The 9208-nt window shown below is 39.1% G+C and overlaps 1 pseudogene; it reads right to left on the bottom strand.

Moving 5' to 3' along the window:
• Positions 1–5178: 5178 nt before the first annotated feature.
• Positions 5179–6308, bottom strand: LOC148216864 (uncharacterized; annotated as a pseudogene).
• Between the last annotated feature and the right edge of the window lie 2900 nt (positions 6309–9208).

The raw sequence follows: 9208 nt of genomic DNA on the forward strand, positions 1-9208 counted from the left end.
CCATCAAACTGAAAGTAGGTGGTGAGGCAAAGGTTGATGAGATCCATGAGCCTGGGTATTTCAATCATAGTGTATTTGGCTAGGTTGGGTGTATTGTGTAGTACTGCTGCAATGGATTCTACTAGTTCTGGATCTATGGATGTGAAGAGTGTTGTGAATCGAACAAGACCATAATTTTATCTTTTTCTGTTCTTAGGTCTTTGATTTTTCTGGTAGCACTGTAGTGGAGAATTGACAGAATTTTCCTCTCTATGAGACGTCCAAGCTTGATAGTACTAGGACTGGGAAAGAGTTTCAGGATGTGGAAATACTGATGAAGATTATGTAATACAGAAAGGAGTAAGTCAAGTTAAAAGTCAAGGATTTCAATACACAAATGCATAGATGATGGGAAGAAGCAGGAAGCACTAGAAATCTTAATGCAGGAAGACACTGAAACCTGGTAGAACACACATCATGAACAGAATGCAAGAACTGAAAAATGTAAAATTCAAAATATTAGCACAGACAAAAGGGGAGAAGGAATTGCATTATACAGTATATGCATACTTTATTGATATCCAGAAATTTCAGCTTGACAGTTTAGTCAAAGACATTTATATAAGAATTCAAGGAAGAGGAAAAAACAAAGAGAAAATTGTGAGGGTGCACTCTAGTCCATCAAGTCTGATAGAAGGTCTGGTCAGTGCCCTCATGGACCATGTTACAGAACTTTCAGGGAGGAGAGACATAGTAGTAATGGGAGACTTCAGATACTTGGAAATGTGTTGGAAAACCAAGATCCAAAACTGCGGGGTCCTAAAAATTCCTCGCTGGTCCTGCTTACTGTTTATTTTAGTTTGAAAAGACAAGGAATTGGCTGTCCTAGATCTGACTGTAATGATGGAAGAGCTGAACGAAGAGGTAAAAGCAGGAGAAACTTAGGAAAGGAATGACCACATCATCTTGAGGTTCAAGATACTACAGTATCTTGGTAAAAGAAATTGGAGCATAATCCTGTATGTACAAATTTCAACAAACTTAGAGATGCATAAATTGGGAATCCCATGGACAGAAATCCTCAGACCAAAAGGAACACAGGAGGGTTAGGAACTTCTCAAAAATAAAGTACCGGCAGTGCAATTGTATACCATTCCTATGAGAAAAAACAGGAGGGAGTAGATTAGGAATCCAATGTAAGTTTTTAACTGAGCTAAAAGGAACATGAATAGGAAATGGGTCTAATTACCAAGGAGATATATCAACAAGTGACTAATATCTGAAGAAAGTTAGGCTAAAGAACTAAAAGCAATGAGAAAGGCTTTTTAGGCTATGTCACTAATTAAAAAAAAAAAGGGCTTGACCCACTGCTAGGAGAAGATGGTAGGATAGTAATAGGTAATGTGTGGCAGGGTAAGGATAGAGCCCCTCAATACCAATTTTCCTTCAGTCTTCTTCCCGAAGGGGTTCTATGTTCAAATAGATGTAGGCTGAACAACTGATACAAGGAAAGAGTGCCAACCTAAGGTAAGTAAAGGGTAGTTAGGGAGAATCTGGCTAAATGAACAGGTTTAAGCTACCAATACCAGACCAATTACAGCTGATGATTTTGAAGGAGCTTATGGATATAATTCTTCTCTAATTTTTGGGAAAACATGGAGCTTGGGGATAGTGCCAGAGGACTGAAGAAGAGCAATTGTTTCTCTCTCCTAAAAGGGGGAGAGAAGCCAGGTAACTGCAGACTGGCCAGCTTGATGTTGTTATTGGAATAAATTATTAAAAAGCCAGGAATAAATGATTTAGAAGTTGGCTTATGAGCATTTTGAAAAGAATACATTGCTTGGAAGGAACCAGGTGTGTGTATCAAAAATAAGTTGTGTTAAACCAACCTGATCTCCTTTTTTGATAGAGTAACATGACAGTTGACTGTAGGAATGTGATAGACATGGTGTACCTTCAGCAAAACATTCAACACAATCTCCTGTGAGGTTTTAGTAGAGAAGTTGGCAAAATGTGGGTTGGACTATGTTACCATTACTAGTTGAACATTTGAACCCAATGAGTGGGTACATCAATGGGTCGGCATCAAGCTGAAAGGAAACACTGACTGATCTAGTCAGAACTCTGTTTTAGTGATTGATTCTGATTAACTAATTGATTGATTTCTACTGACTTTCCAAACCTACATGCACACCAAACACAGCTACATGCTGGAAACTACATTTTTCCAAGTAAGTGCAATCCTTAATTACACATGGACCAACATTTTAGTACTGCCATATTAGATTTTTAAATGTTATTTTTACTTTATGTTGTATTAAATTTACCTCCCCACCAACCCATAAGCTGTTAATGCAACTTATGAAGGATAAATTCCTGTACAAAACTATTTCATGCTATTATGCTGTTTCCCATATAAAGTGCAGCTGTATCCCCAAAGACTCTCAGTAAATCTCTTCTACCTCTGTACCTTTTCAAGCAAAAGCTTTGTTAATCTATCTCCTGCTTTATTTGGTATATAAGACAATTTTCCTGTTATTCCAAATGCTATTTTATTTCAAACTTCAGCATTCCTGTCTCAGATGATTAGTATATCTTATTTTGGTGTTGAGTTAATGAGGTTTTACAAGTTTACAGAAGACTGTTCAACTTCTGATTCCTCTGTGTTTTATTTTATTTTATTTTATTTTATTTTATTTTAGTTTAGTTTAGTTTAGTTTAGTTTAGTTTAGTTTAGTTTAGTTTAGTTTAGTTTAGTTTAGTTTATTTCTAGAAATATCTGAGTTGTTTCCAAGAAGCAAATGCAACTTTGTGGGTATTCATCTGCACTTTTCATTTGGCAGGCAAATTTATCTATGTCGCAAGTTCTTCTCATCATATGATGTTGCACAATATAATAAACAGTAGATAAGATGAAAATTCTTTTTTTCTACAAGGCTCTTTGTGAACAAGGAAAGAATAAGCATAAAGTTTGGACTACAAAAATCTGACCAGCCATGAGATAACATCAAAGAGTTTCAACATCTGAATTGCTCTCATGTACAGAAAAAAGGAAACAAGAAATGTTATAATGCATAAAAGCCTTTGTTTTTAAATGTTGTACTAAACCTTGATCACGAGAATAATATTGATCCCATTGCTAAAGAGACAGTTTCTAAGCAGAGAACAGACAGATACCATCAGTCTAAATCTATAAATCCAAGATGGTGCTATTTTTTTTTTTTTGCTATGCCTCAATTCATAGTTTTTCATATATAAATGCATTCCAAATGTTTGATATGTAAATCAAAAGCACATTCATATATTTAATCCATGTTATTCTCAAAATTATATTAACAGTTTATGAGTATTAAAACAATATGGGGCAATACTGGGCAAACCAATATCATATGTATAAGCATCCTCTTCCCTCAATTTATACTTCTAGCATAATGAAATTGGTGACCAACCATTTTTTAGACAGGATTAATCTTTCATTTATATTTTCTAATTTACCACATTTTAATATCAGGAAAAAAATGAGCAGCTTTTTTCTTGTACTGCAACCTATCTGCACATTTGCTTATAGATTGTTCATAATTTTAGGAATCTCACATAATATTTATTATGGTGCAAAATAATATTATGAACGATGATTAAAATGCAACCATCTAGTCTACATTACTGTTTGTAGATTTGGGCTTTTATTCACATTATGAGAAGTTCTTTGATATACAGACCAAGTAAAAGTTAACACTAAAGTAATTGTAGAGAGTAAAGAGGATGACCTTGACAGAGAGAGGAGATTTGTTACCAAAGCCACAAAGATTAAAACATGGCTTGAGTCCAAAACAAGAATGTTTCACACAGAACACCCCACGACCACCCCAATTCACACAAGTATAAGAGGGAGGAGGTAAAGGTAAAGCATAATTAGACTTGCAGAATTCTTGTTTCTTGCTCCGATCTACATTGTAGAGCTGACAATAATACTGGGAGATAAATACATCAAGGCTTACTTGAACTAAAGCCTGAGTGATTAATAGTATCTTCAGAACTCTGAAATGTATTTACAGTATTTCATTATTCCCTTTTTCTTTATGGACCTGAGCATCAATTGTAACCTTAATCAAAGTAAAAAACAAACAAAAATAGAGAATTCATTATGAGTAAACAAAACAATTAGCTCTGTTGACATTTGATTTCTACCTTATATTTCAGTCAATTTACCAAGCTCACATAGCTATGGATGAATGTTCAAAGTTTTCTTCTCAGAAGTCATGGAATAAGAAATCATGAGATTTGGACATGTCACACTGTTAGTACATTTTTGGCTTGACATTCACAGGGCTACTGATATAACTCTACTTTGGCTGAAAGGATTCCTGTTTTTCTAAACTATATTCTTAACATATGAAATCCAGCAACACACCATCAGTAGAGATATTTTATGCATGGAAATGTGCTTATTACAAACTGTATATCCTCATTCATCAGATTCAGGCAGTGTACAATCCATTAAAATATACAGCAAAACCACACAATTAATCCCAATAAAACTCCAAAATACCATTCAGTGACAGTCTAGTTAAAAATAAACTAAAATAAATATGAAATATAAACATGCAATATATAACATATGAATCAATAACTGACTTGCAGCAATAGAATACTGATATGTTCTTGTCAGTGTTAGAACTGTTTTTTTTTTTAACATAAGGACAAGAAAGAGGATTTCCAACCAGTTTCCTTAAGTTCTATTATGTAATTGTATCTATTTTCATGTGATTATTTCTTATTGTTTTTATCTACTTGTATTATATATCGGGCCATCAATTTATGAGCTTAGATCACACAGTCCTGCAATATTTGAAATATAATAAACTAGCTATATGTACTTTGGGGGTGTTTTTATTTAATAAAAAGAAGGGGGAAAATCTCCTCCAGGTTGGCAGTAATTATCAATCAAATCTAATCCCCAGCCATCCACAAAAATCATCTAGGCTGGTGGCAAGAGGGGCTGTTGATACAGACTAAAACAATTGCCTTCAGGTTGCAATTGGTTTTGAAAATAATTTTTTAAAGCCTACTTTTTTGGCTCCCTTAAAAGTAAAAATCTATAGAAGAAATACCCTTTATTAAACCATGTGTTTTACAAATCACTGCAAGCTCTAAAAGTTTCCAAGAAGTCTTAAGGCCTTTTCCCACTTCAGAATTAAAGTGCTACCCACCCACCCTTTAGTTGGCAAAAGATTATTTTATTTATTTCTTTATTTATATTTCAAATTTGGACACCACCCATCTCACGAAAGTGACTCTGGCAGTTTACAATAAAAACAACAAATAAATATTAATTAAAATATAATAAAATAGTATAAAGTACAATAAAACCAAATACATACATAAATTATATCTTCCAAGATGCTGCTGATAGAAAAGGTATTAACATATAGGAGCATCTTCAAGGTGCTAGCCACCCCCAGGGTTGGTTGCCCCTTTTCTCACCCCATGCAAGTTGGCAGAGCCAGGTCTTAACTGCTTTCTGGAAGGTCAAGAGATTAGAGGCCTGCCTCACCTCTGGGGGGGACAGTATTTCATAGGGTGGGGGCCACAGCAGAGAAGGCTTTCTTTCTGGGCCCCACCAGTCAACATTCTTGCATCGATGGGGTCCGCAGCATACCCTCTCTGCTTGACCGAGTGGGATGGGTTGATATAATGGGGGTGAGACAGTCCCTCAGGTAACCTGGTCCCATGCCATGTAGGGCTTTAAAGGTGATAACCAACATCTTGAATTGGACCCAGAAGCAAATTGGGACCCAATGCAACTTGCACAGCAAAGGTGTGACTTGTGCCATCCTTCGGGCACCCAAAATTGCCCGCGCGGCTGCATTTTGAACCAGCTGTAGCTTCCGGATACTCTTCAAGGGTAGTCCCATGTAGAGCACATTGCAATCGTTTATATGGGAGATGACTAGGGCATGAGTGACTGACTGAAGGGACTCCCGATCCAGGAAAGGGCGTAACTGGCACACTACACATAGTTGAGCAAAGGCCCTCCTGGTCATGACTGCCACCTGATCTTCGAGCAGGAGTCATGAGTCCAGGAGGACCCCCAGATTATGCACTGGGTCTGTCTGGGGTAGTGCCACCCCATCTAGAACCAAAGATGGTAAACCTCCGGATACAGAGGAGCCCCCAACCCACAGCCACTCTGTCTTACCAGGGTTCAGCTGAAGCCTGTTGTTCCCCACAGCTTCCAGGTACCATGAAAGGGTAGTCACAGCATCACTAAGATCTCCTGGGATGGAGATGTATAACTGGGTTTCATCTTCATATTGATGATACCTCATCCCATGAATCTCACCCAGTGGTTTCATGTAGATGTTAAAAAGGACTGGGGAAAGTACCAAACCCTGCGGCACCCCACAAAGGAGGGGCTGAAGTCTGGACCTCTCGCTCCCTATCAATACCGATAGGACCGGCCCTGGAGGAAGGATGTGGACCAGCACAAAACTGTGTCACCCACCCACAACTCCCTGAGCCAACCCAAAAGGATACCATGGTCGATGGTATTGAAAGCCGCTGAGAGGTCAAGAAGAGCAAGGATGGATGCACTACCCCCATCCCGCTCCCACCAGAGATAATCCAAAAGTTCGACCAATGCTGTTTCCATCCCATATCCAGGCCTGAAACCCAACTGAAAAGGGTCCAGATAATCCGTTTCATCCAGGATCCTCTGGAGCTGCAATGCCTAAAAAGGGGAGGTGGGAGACTGGATGAAAATTGTCCAGTATAGTGGGATCCAGTGATGGTTTCTTGAGGAGGGGATGGATCAGTGCCACTTTAAAGGCCACTGGAAACACTCCCTCTCTCAAGGATGAATTCACAATCACCTGGACCCACCCACAAGTCACCTCCTGAGCTGCCTTAACCAGCCAGGAGGGGCATGGATCTAATTGACAGGTGGTGGCATTTACAGCCCGGAGGACCCTGTCCACTTGTTCAGGTCCAACATGATCAAACTGTTCCCAGATAACAGGGTAAGTACGTACTCCAGGCATTTCCACAGGCCATGCCACATACTTGGTATCCAACTGGGAATGTATCCAAGTGATTTTATCCTCTAGATGCCCAGAAAACTTCTCTGTGAGGCCCTGCAGGTAGGCCACTTAGCCCACTTTTCCCAGAAGACATTGGGTAATCTTAAACAGGGCCGCTGGGCAGCATTCTGCGGATGCAACGAGAGCAGAGAAATGTTGACATTTCGTGCTCTTACCACCACAAGGTAGGCCTTAATAGTGGCTCTAGCCTGTGTTTAGTCAGATTCAGTCCTTGTTTTCCTCCAGCGGTGCTCTAGATGTCTCTTAATCCTTTTTAGAACCCTCAACTCCTCCGTAAACCACGGGGAATATTGGGCTCGATGGGTCAAGAGAGGTCATACAGGCACAATCTTGTCCAAGGCCTCAGCCACCTTCTGTTATGCTGGAATGAAATTATCTGTCTGCATTGCCAGTCCCTTTCCTACCTCTAGTTTCTTTTTTAAGTCACTGCAGTCATCTGAACTCTCTCCAAGCTAATGGGTGACAAAAACTTTCAGATTTTGTACCCTGGAGAGTGCTTACTGGATGGCAGTAGAGAAAGGGAGGAAATGCTACTTTAAGATGGTATCCTTCTGGATTGGCTCTGGGAATCGAGTGTGGGCAGCACTGTATTGTGCTGGGTTCTCTTTCTTCCTCCAGGGCCAGTTCTAGTCAGTGTTGATCAGAAGAGAGAGCTCCCACTCTTGGCCCCTGCTTTGTGGGGTGCTACAAGGTTCTGTACTTTCTCCTCCCATTTGACATCTACATGAAGCAACTGGGTGAGGTTATCCAATGGCACGGGGTGAGGTATCCTCAATATGCTGATGATACCCAGCTTTGTATCTCCAACCTGGGCCAACCAAGTGATACTGTGGAGGCCCTGTCTTGGTGCCTGGAGGCCTCTGGGGTTTGGATGGGGAGCAATAGGCTTCAACTCAATCCGAGCAAGACTGAGTGGCTTTGGGTGTTGTGCCCCACTGTTCTAGGGGCTTAACATAAGTTGTTCTGGCTAGGGGTACATTACCCCAAACAGGACCTGTGTACAATCTGGGGGTCCTTCTGGACTCAGGGCTCCTGTTTAAAGAGCAGGTGGCAGCCATGGCCAGGAGGGCCCTTGCACAACTATGTTTTACCTGTTTCTGGATAGGGAGACCCAGCTTACGGTCACTTACTCTTTAGTCACCACTCTTATGGATTACTGCAATGTGCTCTACATGGGGCTGCCCTTGAAGAGTATTTGGGAGCTTCAATTGGTTCAAAATGCAGCCATACAGGCAGTTATGTGTGCTTCATGATCTGCACACATTACATCTCTGCTTTCCAAGCTGCATTGGCTGCCAGTTTGCTTCCAGGTTCAACTTAATACAGGTTGCACTAAGAGCTATTCCAAAATTTGTTGGGAGGCAGAAAAAATATATATATGTAGGAGCCTCATGTTCAGACATTAATATACTGCATTGATCCTAGAGAATGTACAACTGGACTGTGGAAATTAAAATGGTGTAGTGCATATATAGATAATTACAAAATAATGGAGACATTGTGAAATTTTGTTTTCAAATACATATTGACAAGCTCTTGTTTGTTAGTACTGTACAAAAAAACTTGTATAACATTTCTAAATGATTACTTGAGAATCTGAAAAAGGCCAAATATTTATTTAGAAGGCTTCAAAAATGAGGGTGGCAGAAGAGATTTCCTAATTTTTAAACCATAACTGAATTTAACAAGAGATTAAATAATGCAGCTGAGAAAATGGTTAAAAGCTGTTGTTAAATAAGCATTCCCCACAAACAAAAATGATGAGAATCCATGCCAAGTTATGACTCAGTTCTACATCCTGGTGCTCCAGTTTCTACTTTTCCTAATAAGTAAAAAGACCGATATCTCTTCATGATGAAAAGTTTGGAAAACAGGCTTGAACAATTTTAAACAAACACCTTGACCTCTCAAAAGTATAAACATTAGAGCTAAGCACTGGAATTGTATTCTCTATAAACGTTAGCTAGCCTTATATATAGGATAGTGCAATAATTTATATTTCTGTATGAAGAGAATATATTTAGAATGCCATTCCTTTGAGATGTACTTAGGATTTCAGGACTCATTCTACATTATCACCCTGATAAAGCACTTGAATACACACATCTGTATCAAAGGAGAAACTATTA

Source organism: Python bivittatus, unplaced genomic scaffold (genome assembly GCF_059951505.1).
Source record: "Python bivittatus isolate LINGU-HERP-01145 unplaced genomic scaffold, Pbiv_v1 ctg000070_np1212, whole genome shotgun sequence".
Lineage (NCBI taxonomy): Eukaryota > Metazoa > Chordata > Lepidosauria > Squamata > Pythonidae > Python > Python bivittatus.